Here is a 6,457-nt window from a genome sequence, read left to right as displayed (position 1 = left end):
CAAAATCCAGGCCAGCATCAAGCAACTGCGTGGGAAGAATTTTTTTCTAGATAATAGGATTGTTCATGAGATAACCTCTTGTGAGGATTTCAAATCTAGATTTCTCGTTTGACTTTCTTTTGTTTTAATCTTGTAAGGTCAACAAACCATTTTTTGTAACGCCTTTCTAGGCCACTTAACGAATCAATGAATTTTTCGTCATGTTTAGATTTGGATTTCTTGTAGCATAGGTTTATATTTCTTTAAATATTTCCCATTAACTCTCAAAACCCTTTGATTCATACCGAGTTCTTGGATCTCATAAGCATTGTTGGTAAATGTTTGGATTATCTGAAATGGTCCCTCCCATTTTGGAGAACATTTTTCTAAAGTTGGATCTCTTAGATCCATAGGCAAGATTACTTTCCAAACGTAATCATCCACCATAAAGGTTTTTGTTTTTACCTTTCTGTTGTATACTTTAGCCACGCGTTCTTTCTGTTGTGCCAGTGTTTCCATCGCAACCAATCTTTCTTCGTCCAAATCAACCAGTTCATCAAACATCAACTCCCAATATCGTTGCGACTGAAGATTGTTCTAGCGTTTCACTCTAACTGACTGCAAACAAATTTCTACTGGTAATACGACATCGTGCCCAAATATTAATCGAAAAGGCATCGAATTTGTTGCCTCTTTTGGGGACTTTCGACAAGCCATAGGATTTGGTCCAAAGTCTTGTTCCAATTTTTTGGCTTTTTTGGAAACATGCTTTCTAATTAGACTTATTATCACCTTGTTGGTCGCTTCGACCTGGCCATTTGCTTATGCATAATAAGGTGTGGAAGTGACCAACCTGAAACCCGTTTTGGCGGCAAATTCTTGCATCTTTTACCCTATAAAAATCGAACCTTGATCTGTGGTAATGGTTTCCGGGATGCCGAATCGATATATAATATGCTTTTGGATGAATTCGATCACAACCTCCTGATCTACTTTTACCAAAGGGACAACTTCGATCCACTTAGTAAAGTAGTCTATTCAGACCAGGATGATGTTTTGTTGCTTAGATGAGGCCGGTCGAATCTCACCAATGACATCTAACATCCATCCCCTAAAAGGCCATGGCTTGATAACCGCATGCAACTCACTCGCTGGTACGTGTTGAATGCCTGCATGCATCTGCCATTCCTGGCATCCTTTGGCGAACTCGATACAATCCTTCAACATACTGGGCCAATAAACGCCTTGTCAGAAAGTAGCCATTTCATCTTGTGGCCTACCTGGTGTGCGCCACAGGCTCCACTATGCACCTCAGATATGGCCAAATATGCTTATGATTTTCCCAGACACTTAAGTAATACTCCTTATGGTGTTTTCTTCAGCAATTCATTCCCTAGCAGCACATAGCTCAACGTTCTGTATTTGATTTTCCTGTCAGTATTTCCGACTAGATTCTCTAAGTATTCCAAAAATTGGTTTTCTCCAATCTGATGGTGATGAAAATTGTTGATAGTGAATACTTCGTGTCCCTATAAATTTTTGAACTCGAAATCTTCGAGGCGTTCGTCGTCGAACCCTTCATCATAACTGATACTTCCGTCGAGGATATCTTCCCTTAGTGGTGGTGCGTCTGACACCATCTTCTCCCGGACTTTAATAAAGTCCTGGAATTTCGACTTCGACATCTTATACCCATAAGCGATATGGGCTAGATCATTGGCTTCTTGGTTCTCATTTCTCGACATATGCGTTATGTCGGCGACCTCAAAGTACTCGAACAGTTGCGTTGCCATCACGAAATACTTCAACAGATTTTCCTTGATGCATTTGTATTCTCGTGTGACTTACTTGATTACCAACTCTGAACCTCCTCTCACCTCAATTCTACTGGCTCCTAATTCTTTGAAGATTCGAAGACCAGTTATTAGGGCCTCGTACTCAACCTCATTGTTGGAGCTTTTTTCGTCGATTCTACACTTGAACCTTGTCGGAGCATCCTGTGGGGATAATATTAATACCCTAACTCCTGTTCCATCTTTGTGGCTTGGCCCATCAAAATATAACCTCCACGGGTTTGTGTCAACCATGTTTAGTGAAGGTTCAATCATAGCATGATCGACTATGGAATCTGCTACAATTTGGCCCTTCATAGCCTTTAAAGGTCTATATGTCAAAGAAAACTATGTTAAAGCTAGTGCCCATTTCCAATTCGACTATGCAGAATAGGTTTAGACAACATATGTTTAATAACATCGTAATGAGACAAAACATAAACATCAACTAGTTTTATATATTGATTTAATTTCATACATACGAAGTACATGCATAGGCACAGTTTCTCAATTAGATTGTACCTAGTTTCAACATCTATTAACATTCTATTGAGGTAATATATTGATCTTTCGGCACCATTAATATCCTTTTGGGCTAACATACTCCCTATAGTTGTATATGACGCAACAATATACAAACTCATATTTTTTCTCCTACTAGGGGGTAACAAAATGGGAGGCTTTACAAGATATCATTTGATGGCGTCGAAAGCCTCTTGTTGCTCTGGTCCCCAATGAAAATCACTTTCCTTCTTAATTTTGAGCAGTGGAGAAAACACCTTCGTCTTGCCACTTAGATTCGATATGAACCATCTTAGGAAGTTTATTTTCCCCAACAAAGATTGAAGTTACTTCTTTGTCGACGGGATTTTGAAATCTAAAATCGCCTTTGTTTATTTCGATTAATCTCAATGCCTCGTTTGTGTACCACGAAAGCACATTTTAATGGATTCATCTTCAATCCATATTTTCTCATTCTTTCAAACGAGCGTCGAAGGTGATCCAGACGATCTCCTTGTGATGATGATTTTATCACAATATCGTCAATATGTACCTGCATAAAATTTTCAATGAAGTCATGGAATATGGCATTCATAGCTCTTTGATAGGTCGCTCCTGCGTTTTTTAAACCAAACGGTATTACAACCCATTTGTATGTCCCTAAAGCTCCAGGGCATCGAAACGTTGTCTTGGGGACATCATCTTTGGTTATAAGAATTTGATTATAGCCAGAATAGCCATCAAGCATGCTCAAATATTCAAATCCTGCAGCCGAATTGACCAACATTTCTGCCTCGGGTATCGAGTATTCATCCTTTAGCGTGGCATTATTTAGATCTTTAAAATCTATATAAATTCTAAGAGTTCCATTTTTTTAATGACATGCACTATATTAGCTAGCTATTCGACGTACCTCGCAGTCCTGATGAAATGACTTTTGAGGAGTCTTTCAATCTCCTACTTAATTTTCAAGGTGATTTCCGGAGAAAATCGTTGGGGGTGTTGCCTCACTGGCCTTTTCCCTAGTTATATAGGAAGTCGATACTCCATAATACTTCGATTTAAACCGGGAATTTCGTTATAATCTCAGGCGAAACAGTCAATGTATTATGTCAATACTTCAATCAACTTCGCATTCATTATTGACCCAACCTTGGTACTTATGTATGTTGGTATTTTTGTGACCCCATATCCTAGATCAATTTCTTCGAGGGGATCTTATGCTTGCATCTTCTACAACTTATTTGATGGGTTCTTTTCGAACCCTAAAGGCTCATTGTCATAGATGAAATCAAGCCTCTAACTTTCTGAAGTTGTTATTTGGTCTTGTTGACCATCTTCCAATTCTTTGCCTCACAGGCCAAAATTTGAAGCCTCTCCTTTTCCAGAATCGACTTTCTCTTGTTTTCAGCCAAATAGGCCAAAATTCGAGCCAAACTTTCTGACTCAGTAGTCATCTTCATCGACTGTAGGCCACCCCGTAGGTGGAATTCCCGTCTCTGACCCCGTCTCTTCTTCAACATCCCATATAAAACCATTATCGGGGTCTAAGTTCAAAACTCGACCGATTTTGACAGAAGTATAAGAACTTGTTTCTTCATCACATGGCGCTATATTCGCCAAGTGTTGGTCGAAAGATCTCTTCGAACCCCTATTATTGACTCGATAATAACTTTGCTCGGCCTCAATGTTCTCGATGATACCGTCTTTACACCAGATTATAAGTTTCTGATGTACTGTCAAAGGTAGCGCTCATATCCCATGGATCCATTCTCGACCCGGGATTAAATTGAAATTAGCTTTGGAATATATCACCATAAATAGTGTTGAGTGTGTTGTTGTGCCCACAACTAGATCGACCTGGACCAGACCCATTATATTGTTGGTTTTCCCTTCATAGTTTGATAGAACCATGTTGTGTTGTCAGATATCTTCGTCACCCTTCCCCACTTTCTTAAATAGAGTACGGGGCATTAGATTGACCATAATGCCTCCGTCGACAAACACCTTGTTTACCGCTATTCCATCAACCTTCGCCCTTATGAACAAAGGCTTTAGATGATACGTCATCCCTGGGCTGGGTCTTTCGAACGTGGCCTTCTGTTCCTCCACTACGCTGCTATTCATGACGTAGTAGCACATTGGCTTCCCTCCAACCATTTCAAATTCCTCCTCCGTTTCAGAGACTTCGGATACCATGTCGTAATCAGCCGACAATACTGAAACGATGCTGCAGTTTATAACGAAGTCATCACCATAGATGTCATCATTGGTTTTGGCATACATGTCTTCGTCAAAATCCTCATCAGACTGGGGGGGAGTATTCAGGGTCTCCTTCCTCTGGTTGATGGGAGTACTCAGGTTCTTCCTCCTTCAATTCACCCACGTCCCCTGGCTGCTCTTCAACCTCAGACGAACACTTCACACTTTAGGAAGCTACTACTGCTTTCTTCCCCGTCGAATCAACAATCATGATCATTGTTTAATTGACCACCATTTTTCCTTGTCCTAGACCAAATACCTTTGGTATCTGCCTCTTTTGCCCAGAGGTTTCCACAGGTTTCAAATGTGGAGTTGTGACATCCTTCCTAGCTTTTTTGTTCCGCTAGTAACACCTCTATTGTGTTCTGGTCATTGGGTTCTTCCCTTTGTAGTTGGGAGATACCACATAGCCCCTTTTCTTCTCCGGAGATGTTGTTTCTTTATCCAACATTCTCCCCTTTGATTTCTTGCCCCCTTTCTGGCTGACTGACTCTATCCACTTTTCCTGTGGAACGTCGGCCGACGGGATGAAAGTATTTGGTCGGGGACGTTGAAACTGCCTCTTGTATTCTTTGTTCCGTTGAGGTGCTCCACGCTTGTCGAACATGAATCGTGGGACGATAGGTTTCTCTTCCTTCAATTCCTTGTTGTCAGCTTCCAATCTTTCAGCGATCTTCCCGTCGAACACCGCACTGCACTTAGGACATAGCAGAGCTTTTGACCCATTTACTCCACACTTCTCTTGGAAATCTGATAAACTTTCACCTGGTTGGGGATAGGCCGACTCCGGTTGATTTTTGGCCTTACTGCCGAAACCCTCAGTAGTTTCGACCATCAGTACTTCAAAAGACTCAGCTAAGGATGCCACATCAGAAGCCTCCACGAGACCCTCAGTAGTCTCAACCATCATGCACTCGAGAGGCTCCTAATATAAAGCTTCTTCCACCTTCAGAGGCCCGGAGTCCACATGCATCTTTGGCCTTTCGCCAAATTGAAGCCTTCCTTCTTTCAAATCCTTTTGCACCAAATCCCTGAAAAGAACACATTGGTGAGTTTTGTGACCAAGGGAATTATGAAATTTACAGAATCCCCTTTTCTTCTTTTGTTCTAGGGGGGATCTTTTAAACTCTGAGGGACGATAGTTTGACCGTCTTTAACTAACAGATCAAAGATTTTGTCACACTTAGACAAGTCGAACGTATAAGTTTTAGCTACGTATTTATCAGTTTTCTTAGCTTCGATGGGGTTTTTCCATTTGAGGGCTTTAAAACCTTACACGTGTATGGAGGTCCGGGCTTAAGTGTCGCCACGCTAACCTCGCTTCTGTTGATTAACTCTTCATCGTCGGAGGAGCACCCTTCAACTATGATATAGGATATTTTTTATTTCTTATGAAATCAATCCTATTTGGTCTTCTCTGCTTTTAGGAGTTCGACTTGTCAAACTCTGTCAGCGAATTGGGCCATATCTCTAAGATACCGAGTATCCAACTTTTTCCTTATAGAATAATCTAAACCCCTGGCTGCTATCTCGACTAACTCATACTAAGGGACTTGAGTAAACTATCACGCCTTCAAAAGTCTAAACCTGTTTAGGCACTAGTCAACCGACTCAGCAGCCCTTCGTTTGACACAGGCTAGTTCTTTAAGGATAATCTTTGACTGCGCCATGTAGAATTGTTCATGGAACAATCTCTCTAACTGTGTCCATGTTTGGATCGACTGTGGAGCTAGCGTTGTGAACCATGTAAACACGTTTTTTGTAAGAGAACTTGGGAAGTATTTTAACTTCAAATCTTCATTATTCGCTATGTCGCAATCCTCGGTCTAATACCTGACAACATGTTCGACGGTGGACTCCTCAGTATCCCCAACGAACTTGGT

Source organism: Lathyrus oleraceus, chromosome 6 (assembly GCF_024323335.1).
Source record: "Lathyrus oleraceus cultivar Zhongwan6 chromosome 6, CAAS_Psat_ZW6_1.0, whole genome shotgun sequence".
Classification (NCBI taxonomy): Eukaryota; Viridiplantae; Streptophyta; class Magnoliopsida; order Fabales; family Fabaceae; genus Lathyrus; species Lathyrus oleraceus.
This window is presented reverse-complemented; position numbering follows the sequence as displayed.